This window comes from Myotis myotis, unplaced genomic scaffold (assembly GCF_014108235.1).
Source record: "Myotis myotis isolate mMyoMyo1 unplaced genomic scaffold, mMyoMyo1.p scaffold_m19_p_23, whole genome shotgun sequence".
NCBI lineage: Eukaryota > Metazoa > Chordata > Mammalia > Chiroptera > Vespertilionidae > Myotis > Myotis myotis.
The window spans coordinates 6931551-6942338 of record NW_023416328.1 but is presented as its reverse complement, the minus strand read 5'-3'; the positions used below and the strand labels follow the sequence as shown (position 1 = coordinate 6942338).

Below are 10788 nucleotides of genomic sequence, written 5' to 3'. Positions count from 1 at the left end.
CTGGGTGCCCAGGAGTGTGGCCGGCTGCACCTATAGGACGGCATTTACTGAATCAGACACCCACCTGGAGAAAGGGACATACACGTATCCCCACTTTATTTTATTTTTATCTTTGTTCGTCCTCAGCTGGGAATATGTTTCCATTGATTTTTTAGAGAGTGGGAGGGAGGGGGAGAGACACACAGAGAGAAACATCGATGCGAGAGAGACACATCGATGGGTTGCTTCCCGCATGCGCTCTGGCCAGGATCAGGGATCGAGTCTGCAACCGAGGTACGTGCCCTTGACGGGAATCAAACCCGGGACCCTGCAGTCTGCAGGCCGGTGCTCTATCCACTGAGCAACACCAGCCAGGGCTGCATTTCCCTGATTTAGAGACGGATTGACAAGCCGGAGACATTCCCTGCCCGGGCGACATGGCTCTATTTCAACGGCTGTTTCAGTGAAATACCCGTGTCACATCTGCATACCTGGGGGCTTGTTTTCCATGATGCCTCACGAACAATGCAAACCCACAAGCAAGGATCCCCCCCACCCACCCCTGTCTTCTCTCCTGAGAGCGAAACCCAAGGCTACAATGAGATGTGGGCACCTCATCAAAGTGTAAAGAGGCCCAGCCCGGCCGGTGTGGCTCAGGGGCTGAGCATCAACCTATGCAACCAGGAGGTCACGGTTCGATTCCCGGTCAGGACACATGCCCGGGTTGCGGGCTCGATCCCCAGTAGGGGGCGTGCGGGAGGCAGCCGATCCATGATTCTCTCTCATCATGGATGCTTCTCTCTCTCTCTCTCCTTTTCCCTTCCTCTCTGAAATCAATACAAATATATTAAAAAATAAATACATCTTGACTCTTGTCTTCTAAAGATCCCACGCTCCGAGCCTGACAGTAGAGGAGAAAGCACAGGGGAGGGTTGGGGGGCAGATGAGCCATGAGCCTGAGATCAGGACCCTGCCACCCCCGAGACTCCGGCCCTCTCTTTGCTCCCCCAGGCCCGGCTAGACACTTCCTCAGAAACCGCCCACGGCCCCGGCAGGAACGAGAGGTGGTGACTAAGCCAGGGGATTGAGGGAGCGAGGCCCTGTTTATACACCGAAGGGGAGAGTCAGAGAGAACAAAGGGTGTGAACGAGAAATCCAGGAAACAGACCGGGGACCAGGTGCTGCTTCGGGGTCACCCCGCTCTCCCACACCCTGCCAGCAGCTGCACGGCCCGTCTCCTGCGGCTGAAACTTCTCCGTGAAGGCGCCGGACCACACACGTCAGCCTGTTGACCACACACGACGGTGCTGACGTCGTGGAAAAAGAAAAAAAAAAAAAAAGAGTCGATGATGCTCACCCTACTATGGCCCATGAACGCACCCATGGTTCCCAGCCTCCCTTGCTGCTAAGTCAGGTTGCAGGGCCTGTGGCCTACTCTGGCCAGTGGGCTGTGAGCACTAATGTGTTTTCCTCCCAGATTCGGCAAAAGGATAGTGTGTCCTCTGTCCCTCTCGGCCTCCGCTACAGGGACCCGGGACAACATGGAGGGAGCCTGGATCCCTGAGTCACTGGGTGGATCTGCAGAAGGCAAAGGATGGCTCCCAGCTCGAACTGGAATTTATGTGAGCAGGAAGTAATCTTGTGTTTATGACAGGGTTCATTTATTGCCACCACATGGCATCTAGCCTCCTCTGTCCTTTTTTTTTTTTTTTTTAAGGATATTTTTAATGATTTCAAAGAGGAAGGAAAAGGGAGAGAGAGAAATAGAAACATCCATGATGAGAGAGAATCATGGATCGGCTGCCTCCTGCACGCCCCCTACTGGGGATTGAGCCCGCAACCCGGGCATGTGCCCTTGACCGGAATCGAACCTGGGACCCTTCAGTCCTCAGGCCGATGCTCTATTCACTGAGCCAAACCGGCTTGTGCTAAAAGGGTGTTTTGTTGCTTTCATTGGATATTCACCTATTCCATGAAGGAGGCAGTTCTGTTTGGACATTTTCAAATGGATCCATAGGCCAGCTGAAAAAAAAATCACAGAGAGATTAACAGCTTTCCTTTGTAGAAAAAAAAGATTAGAAAATAAGATTTCTTTACCACACTACCAAAAATAATAAACATATATACCCATAAGAACAAACTTACCAGGAATAAAGCAGGATCTGCTGAGAAAATTATGAACACTATTGAGGAAAATAAGATACAATATTAACAAAATAAACCACTTTGACCTTGCCAGTGTGGCTCAGTGGTTGAGCGTCGACCTATGAACCAGGAGGTCACAGTCTGATTCCCGGTCGGGGCACATGCCCAGGTTGTGGGCTCAATCCCAGTGTGGGGTGTGCAGGAGGCAGCCGATGCATGATTCTCTCCCATCATGGATGTTTCTCTCTTTCCCGCTCCTGTCCTTTCTGAAATCAATAAAAAGACATATTTAAAAAAATGTATGTAACTGACCAATTCCTCACACCATGCATTAGGCTACACGTGTAGTTCAAGACCATGCCTGGCAGCATTGCTGGAGTTGGCTGACACTGGAGACATTTTGATGCCGGTCAGGATGGGCCTGGCAAAACAGACAATGGTGGATTCCTAGTCTGCAACAGCAGGTGGCCCTTTGCAAGACTGAGGTGGCGCCTGCTATACAGATGTGGAAAGATACCAAAGCTCCATCCTAAAACATAACAAAGGCAGCCTCAAAACAATACCTTTACCCTGACGCGTCTGTGCAAGTACCACCCCCCTAAACTGTATTATAAACCAAAGCACTGAAACCATTTTGTTTTTCCAAAGAGAGATGAAAAACACATCTACATAAAAACGATTTCACTCGATTGTTATTGAATCATCTTTATTAGATTTTTCAAAACGATGAAGTAAGACGTGCCCGTGCTAAGTGGAACCAGCCAAGGATGATAAAGAAAATGTTACCATTTTTTTTTTTTTTTTTTGCATTTGTTTCTGATTTATGTGGTTCTTTTCATGCCAAGCGGGAAAGCAGTTTTAAAGGGAGTTGTAACACCCGGTAAGGCAAACCACTGCTTTATAAAATGTTCTGGGGTGTTCTGAGATTTTATTCCTTTATATCACCTGTGAAATACGTTTGCTCAGTTCCAAGGCATATCGTAGGAATTCTATTCAGAACTTCATTTTATTGTGTTTTGGTACAAGTTTGTGTTCATACCTAGGCACATACGTCTTCCTAACATTGTTTGCTTTCTTTAACGATGAGAGAGAATCATGGATCGGCTGCCTCCTGCACGCCCCCCACTGGGGATCGAGCCCGCAACCTGGACATGTGCCCCGAGTGGGAATCGAACCGTGACCTCTTGGTTCACGGGTCGATGCTCAACCACTGAGCCACACCGACCCGGCTCCTCTCAATACATTGAAAGGCATCCCCTGTTCTATCAATTTTGTTTCTTTGGGGGGAGATCTCTTCCCCATGGTTTTCCCTCTTACCGCTCAGAACGGGACGGGCTGCTCTGAGCAGCCACGACCTGCCTGTCAGCCTGGGATTCCGTTCACATTCCCCTCTTGTCTCTCAGCGGTGTTTCCTGTTCGTTTGCTTCCCGTTTCTCATTGTCTCTCTCTTTCCCGCTTTGCTCCCCGCGGAGGACGGAAGGGAGAGGAGAGGTCACGCGCACTTGTTGGCATCGCTTTCCAGCGATGAGAGAAACATGAACTGTCAACCAAAAAATGCAGAAGAGGAAGAGCTCGGGGGAAGAACGGTGGTGGCCACGGAGATGAGGGGGTAGGATGTGGGAGAAAGGTCGTGGGGCTCGCACATGGCGGAGCTGGCTTCGGAGAGAGAAAGGTCTTCCCACGGCCATCAGCGCGGAGAGACGAGAGACAGACTCCATGTCTGGGGACCTGGCAGGCTCCGTCATTCGGGCCAATCCTGCTGAACACGATGAAAGGTGTTGGATAAAATAGAAGGAACATTAAAAAACAACAACACATGTTTACAGTCTGCCTAAATATTAGATTTTGACAGAAAAGGTCAACTGATGATAACCTCGTCTGTTTCAACCTAACAGCAAAGCATGAACAGGAGGCCCTGGCCAGTGTGGCTCAGTGGGCTGGAGCGTCCTCCCTGTCCACCGAAAAGGTTGCAGGTTTGAGTCCTGGTCAGGGCACATACCCAGGTTGCTGGTTTGATCCCCGGTTGGGGCACGTTCAGGAGGCAACTGATCACTGTTTCTCTCTCCCGCTCCCTTCCACACTCTCCGTAAAAAAAATCAATGGGAAAATATCCTCAGGTGAGGGATTAAAAAATATTCTATATAATAAATGCCTAATATGCTAAGTGTCCGGTCATCCAGTTGTCCAATCAAAGCATAATATGCTAATGATATGCTAAGGCTGCTCAACGGCTCGCTATGACGTGCACTGACCACCAGGGGGCAGACACTCCAGCTGATAGGTTAGCTTGCTGCTGGGGTCCGGCCGATCAGGACTGTGTGATACGGGTGGACACGCCTTGGAGCCCTCCCAAGGTTCCTCCCCTGCTGGCCAACCTCCCCTGGCCCCCGATCGTGCACTGGTGGGGTCCCTCAGCCTGGCCTGCACCCTCTCTCAATCTGGGACCCCTCGGGGGATGTCGGAGAGCTGGTTTCGGTCCGATCCTGCAGGCCAGGCCGAGGGACGCCACTGGTGCACAAATTCATGCACCAGGCCTCTAGTTAAAAATAAAGACATAAACAAACATGGGGTTAAAAACGGTGGCAGCTCTTTAAATTCCTGGAAGTCACTCCAGCCAGAGGGGAGGTCGCTTCCAGCCATGGGGGTGGCGCAACTACAGCGGCTGCCGACCTCTTCGACGGCATCTCAGTGATCAGAAGCCGCGATCGGCAAGCCCTGGCAGTGCCCAGATCCGTGATATTTGGAGGACAGAGGGACAGAGCCCTTTTTGCACAGCCTGGCTCCCGCACGCTGCGTGCACAGCTGTTTGAGGGACACAGGCACAGCTGCCCGCCACGTGGCTGGGGGGCTGGGGTTGGGGCGCAGAGCTGAAATTAACCAAAATTAACCGGCAAGTCCTCCCCTGGAAGTTGTAAGACTCTGAGATTTTAACAGAAGGTTAGAAAATGCGAAAGAAGGAATTCGGGAACTGGAAGTTCAGCTAGCAGAAACGATCCAGAATGAAAACACAAGAGACCTAAAAAAAAATGGGAAAATATGAAAGAGAGGCTAAGCAAGATGAAAGATGGAGTTAGCATTGAATGAGAGTCCCAAGAGCCCAACAGGAGTGGCTCAGGGATTGAGCGTTGAACTAGGAACCAGGAGGTCACGGTTCGATCCCCAGTTCGGGGCATGCAGGAGGCAGCCGATCCATGATTCTCATCATTGATGTTTCTCTCTCTCTCCCTCTCCCTTCCTCTCTGAAATCAATAAAAATATATTTAAAAAAAATAATAATTGAGTCCAAGGAAAGGAGAGAAAGCGTGCAGCAAAGTCAGTATTCACCCACATTTTTCAGAACGGATGAAAGTTGGGGATGCGTCCCCTGGGCGGTACCCCCAATAAACACCTAACAGCACAGGCCCTGTCGTCATCGTGTTGCGCGTGTCAGTGGGATTTGGGGAGATTTAAACTTTTATTAAACCAGATTGGATCATCCCTTTCCCTGCGTTAGAAACCCGGTATCGGTAGATGTTTCTCTCTCTCTCTCACCCTCTCCCTTCCTCTTTGAAATCGATAAAAATATATTTAACAACACAAAACAAACAAACAAAAAAACCAGGATCAGTGTGATAACACGACAAAATCAGCCCTGAAAGGGAGGTGCTTTGCAACCCGGCTGAAAAGGGGCAGAGAAGGTGCCTACGAACAGTGCTTTCCCATGAGGGTTCCTTCGCCTTCTCCCCACAGAGCCGTGGCGCTGCATTTTGAAAAGTCAGCGATCACGGTTTGACGACCTCTTGGGCCATGACCTCCCCAGAGGGCGGACATGAAATTCACTCCCACCGGGTTCTCCGTCCGCAACCTGGGAGGCCCGGGCGCCAGAAAAGAATTCCACACACTCTGTCATGTCATGAGTTACAGGCATTGTTCTGGGAATTTTCTCTGGGATTTGGCATGTGTCCCCATAAACAGAAGTACTTATCACTCCGGACGCCGTCTGGCAACCGGCATGCGAGCTGTTGCGGCATCTCTTCCAGATGAAAAAAGAGACCCGGCCGGTGTGGCTCAGTGGTTGAGCGTCAACCTATGAACCAAGAGGTCATGGTTCGATTCCCCGTTAAGGGCACATGCCCAGGTTGTGGGCTGGATCCCCAGGAGGGGACGTGCAGGAGGCAGCTGATCCATGATTCTCTAGCATTATTGCTGTTTCTCTCTCTCCCTCTCCCTCTCCCTTCCTCCTTAAAATCAATCAAAATATACTTATAAAGAAAGCCCTGGCCAGTTTGGCTCAGTGGATTGAGCGCTGGCCTGAGGACTGAAGGGTTCCGGGTTTGGTTCCGGACAAGGGCACGGACCTTGGTTGCAGGTTCCCCGGCCTTGATCAGGGCTGCGTGCAGGGGGCAACCAATCGCTGTGTCTCTCTCACATCGATGTTTCTCTCCCTCTCTCTGCCTCTCCCTCTCCCTTCCACTCTCTCTAAAAATCAATGTAAAAATATCCTCCAGGTGAGGATTAACAACAAAAAATAAAAATATATATGTTTATAGAGAGAGAGAGAGAGAGAGAGAGAAAGAGAGAGAGAGAGAGAGGTGCCCAGTGGTCCCAAAGCAAAGCTGGGCTTTTGGGTTTCACATTTCACGTGTCCCCAATGGAGTTGCCCCCGCCGGGACACGGACGGAGACAGCATCCCCTCAAAAAGCGCCCTGGCCCGACCCCAGGCCCCCACACCGGGACCTCGGACGGCTTCCTCCACGACCTTTCAGAGCCTGTGAGTGTCACACCCGGAGACAGGGCTAAGGTTTTTGTCTCCAGACAGAACCTCTTCGCCTGGACATGCATCCTCAAGGTCGGGCTCAAGCACCCACGGCTGGTCCAGCCTGTTCCTTGTTCATAAGTGGGTTCTGGGACGAAGTTTACAAGATAGAGTTTGACGACCTCTTGGGCCTCAAGGGATGCAGGCTTGGAGGTCGTTGAAGTCAGTGTGGCGGACACAGAGAAGAAGCCATCGTCGTTAGCAAGCCTCCCAGCCTCCTGGGTGCTGGTTCCCGCCCTCCCTTCCTCCTTTGCTCGATGTGAATAACATCAGGGCGGTATATCTCTTTATTCTACAGTCTTTTCTTGTTGCTGTTAATCCTCGTCAAGACTATATATAAATAAATGATTGATTTCAGAGAGGGAGGGAGAAAAAGAGAGAGAGAAACATCCATGATGCGAGAGAATCATGGATCGGCTGTCTCCTGCACGTCCCCCTACTGGGGATCGAGCCAGCAACCCGGGCCTGTGCCCTGACTGGGAACCGAACCGTGACCTCCTGGTTCATAGGTTGGTGCTCAACCACTGAGCCACACTGGCCGGGCCTCCCTTTCTCTTTTGAATGGCTTCCCCAAGAGTGTGAGGGCCAGAGCTTCTGATGGAACCCTGGGTTGGAGGGTGTCTACAAGCACATGCCCCACACGGGTCTGCGTGACTCCAGGGTCCACATCCTCCGCATCATCCCGCCAACCTCTCAGTGGCAGATGGAGGTGGCTTTGTGGGGCCAGGGGACCGAGGGCGTCAGGAGGGCATCTGAGCGAGCCAGGCCTTGAGAATGCGTAGCACTGCCACGCGCAGAGAGGAAGAGAGGGGAATTCCAGGTGGGGTGGGACGCGGGGAGAAAACACACAGAACTGGTTTGCTGGATGGAGCGTGAACAAGTTGGACCAGAATCAAGCAGCGTTTCTCAACAGGGGCCACTGGCTGGCATCCGGACGGGACCAGCGTTCAGTGTGTGGGACTGTCCTGGCCATCGGAGGGCAATGTGCGTGCCCGGCCTCTGCCCACCCAATGCCAGTCACCGCCCCCATCAAAACTGCTTCCAGGACTGACCGGACGGTGTGGCTCAGTGGTTGAGCCTCAACCTATGAACCAGGGGGTCACAGTTCCATTCCTGTTCGGGCACATGCCCGGGTTGCAGGTTCGATCCCCAGTAGGGAGCGTGCAGGAGGCAGCCGATCCATGATGCTCTCTCATCACTATGTTTCGGTCTCTCGTTCCCTCTCCCTTCCTCTCTCAGAAAGCAATAGAGACATATATTTTTTAAATCCAGAAAAACAACGTGACAAGGAAAAGGGTACATTGAGATAAACGGCAGTTTCACGGCCCCTTGGGGGCCTGGGAAGGTTGTGTTCCCAGAGTGGTGTGGCACGGGCGGCCCTCCAAGATTTGAGAGGCACCTCCAGGCATTTGGAAGAAAGCACCATTTGGCCGGGAAAATGGTACCAAGGGAGGCTCTGGGTCCAGGAATTACAGGGAAAGTAACAACGGCGCTCATCACGTGCCTGGAGCTGGCTTTGCAGAGGCTGCGTGTGCAAACATTGGCCAAGAGTGTCGTTCTGTTTGTTTAAAATATAATCCTCCTTCCCTTCTTCTTTTCTAAAAAAATATATATTTTTATTGATTTCAGAGAGGAAGGGAGAGAGAGAGAAACATCCATGAGGAGGGAGAATCCTGGATCGGCTGCCTCCTGCACGCCCCCCACTGGGGATCGAGCCCGCCACCCAGGCCTGTGCCCTTGACCGGGAATCGAGCCGTGACCTCCCGGTGCACAGGTGGACACAGAGCGCTCTGGCCCGCTGGGTTGGCCTGAAGAGGAAGCTGGGAGGGGTTGTGGGTAACAGGGCTACCCTTTTCGCCTGCATCAGCACGAAGAGCCTGCGCAACCCACCTTTCCTGGAAATTGCTTTTCCTGCTCTTGGAATCCTGGGCGGAGATGTAACAGATGCCTTCGTGTCCACGGCTTCCCCCGAGGGTTTCTGTGGCAGGCCCGAGGTCCGTCCGAAGTTGCCAGTATGCTCCTTCCATTCCTCCCTTAAAAAAAAAGATATATGTGTGTGTGTGTGTGTGTGTGTGTGTGTGTATATATATATATATATATATATATATATATATATATATATAAAATGTTATTGATTTTGAAGAGGGAGAGGGAGGAGAGAAACATCAATGATGAGAGAGAATCATGGATCGGCTGCCTCCTGCACGCCCCACACTGGGGATGGAGCCCGCAACCCGGGCCTGTGCCCCGACCGGGAATGGAACCGTGACCTCCTGGTTCCATAGGTCAATGCTCCACCCCTGAGCCACGCCGGCCAGGCCATCCCTCCCGTTCCCCCAGCCTTTTGGTCCATCCGGGGCTTTCTCAGTAAAACCAGAGCAGCAAATGCCTTGTCTTTGGGCCCCGTGGCTCCGATCGCAAACTCTCTGCTCCACGCTGGGCATCTCTGAGCAACCCTGACTCAGTGGATGATGACACTGCTGGGCTTCTGGCAGAACGTGTGTTTATCCATCGCATTATCGTTATTAACTTTCTCTCCCACTCACATTTTTTGCTGAGTGTGCGTGGCCGGGGGGAAGGGAGTCCTGTATGGACGGGTCTAAGACACAGTGTAGCTCTGGTGACCATCACACCATGTACTCGAACTTTCCTTTATCTCCGGAGGACAAATACCTAAGAGAAATCTGTTGCGCTAAGCAGATGTTCTGTTTCCTAAACCAAATTTCTTCTGGTTCCCCCAAAAGTCCCTTTCATGGTTCCTGCCTTCCTCAAGTGTTAGTCATGCCTCGATCACCTCCTACGTGCCTTATACTAGTAGAGGCTTTTTAGTTGTTGTTTCACGACGGGTCTAAAATGATGTCTTTTGGCCCTGGCCGGTTTGGCTCAGTGGATAGAGCATTGGCCTGCAGACGGAAGGGTCCCGGGTTCGAATCCCGTCAAAGGCACCTGCCCGGTTGCAGGCTCGATCCCCAGGGTGGGGCGTGCAAGGGGCAGCCGATCCATGATTCTCTCTCATCATGGATGTTTCTCTCTTTGCCTCTCCCTTCCACTCTGAAATCAGTAAACATGTATTAAGAAGAAAAGATGTCTTTTGAATCTCTAAGAAGCCAGCCAGCCAGCCAGCCAGCCAGGAGAAGGATTACGTCGAGGCTCTGGAAAATAGATTAGTCATCTGCTGTAGTCACTCGAGAAAAATTCGGAGTTAAAATCCAAATGGCTTGCCCAGCTTTCCAACGTCTTCGTCACCCCATTGCTTCCCATCATTCAAACCCGGAATCCACGTCACCTGCTACACATGCTGCCCTTTCCCCGGTGCCTTTGTGTGTGTGGGGGGGCTGTGTCCAAGCCACTGGCCCAGGAGGACGAGGGGGGAGCTATAGATGAACCCCCAGTGAGAGCCCAGGCCCCCGTATTCCCACCCAGATCCAGGGCTCACATGCCCACGGGCCCAGCTGTCTCCAGCGAGGTTCTGTGCTGCTATTGGCTGGGGACCTTCTACCCTGGCCTTAAAGGACCCCCCAAATTTGGTTCCCCTGTCATCACTACTCCCCGGTATGACATAGGGAAGAAAGTCGCCCGCAGACCAAGGACGCCCGCCTTGGAGTGTCACATGGGCGGGACATGAAGGCCTCCTGGGGGGTTACTTGTTACAGCAGCTGATGTCACCCTCACTCCTCCAATAGCCATCTGTGCTTGCCTTTCTCTTTTGCTCACCACCTTTCCCCACAAGTCTGCTCCCCAGGATGTAGGGCCTAGTCTGGTCCATGACTCCCAGGGCCCACGCTCTCGCTGGCCTGGATCCACATGGTTGACCATTTCCCCATGAGTGGGATCTTTTTTTTAAATATTTTTATTGATTTCAGAGAGGC

The 10788-nt window shown here is 51.9% G+C and overlaps 1 long non-coding RNA gene across 1 annotated transcript; it reads right to left on the bottom strand.

Annotated features, from left to right (window-relative positions):
• Window positions 1–1155: 1155 nt before the first annotated feature.
• On the bottom strand, window positions 1156–3842 carry LOC118679167. Its single transcript, XR_004975157.1, has 4 exons — window positions 3442–3842; window positions 2125–2162; window positions 1945–2001; window positions 1156–1286 (listed from the first exon to the last, which is right to left on the bottom strand). It is a non-coding gene; the product is annotated as an uncharacterized LOC118679167 (long non-coding RNA).
• Between the last annotated feature and the right edge of the window lie 6946 nt (window positions 3843–10788).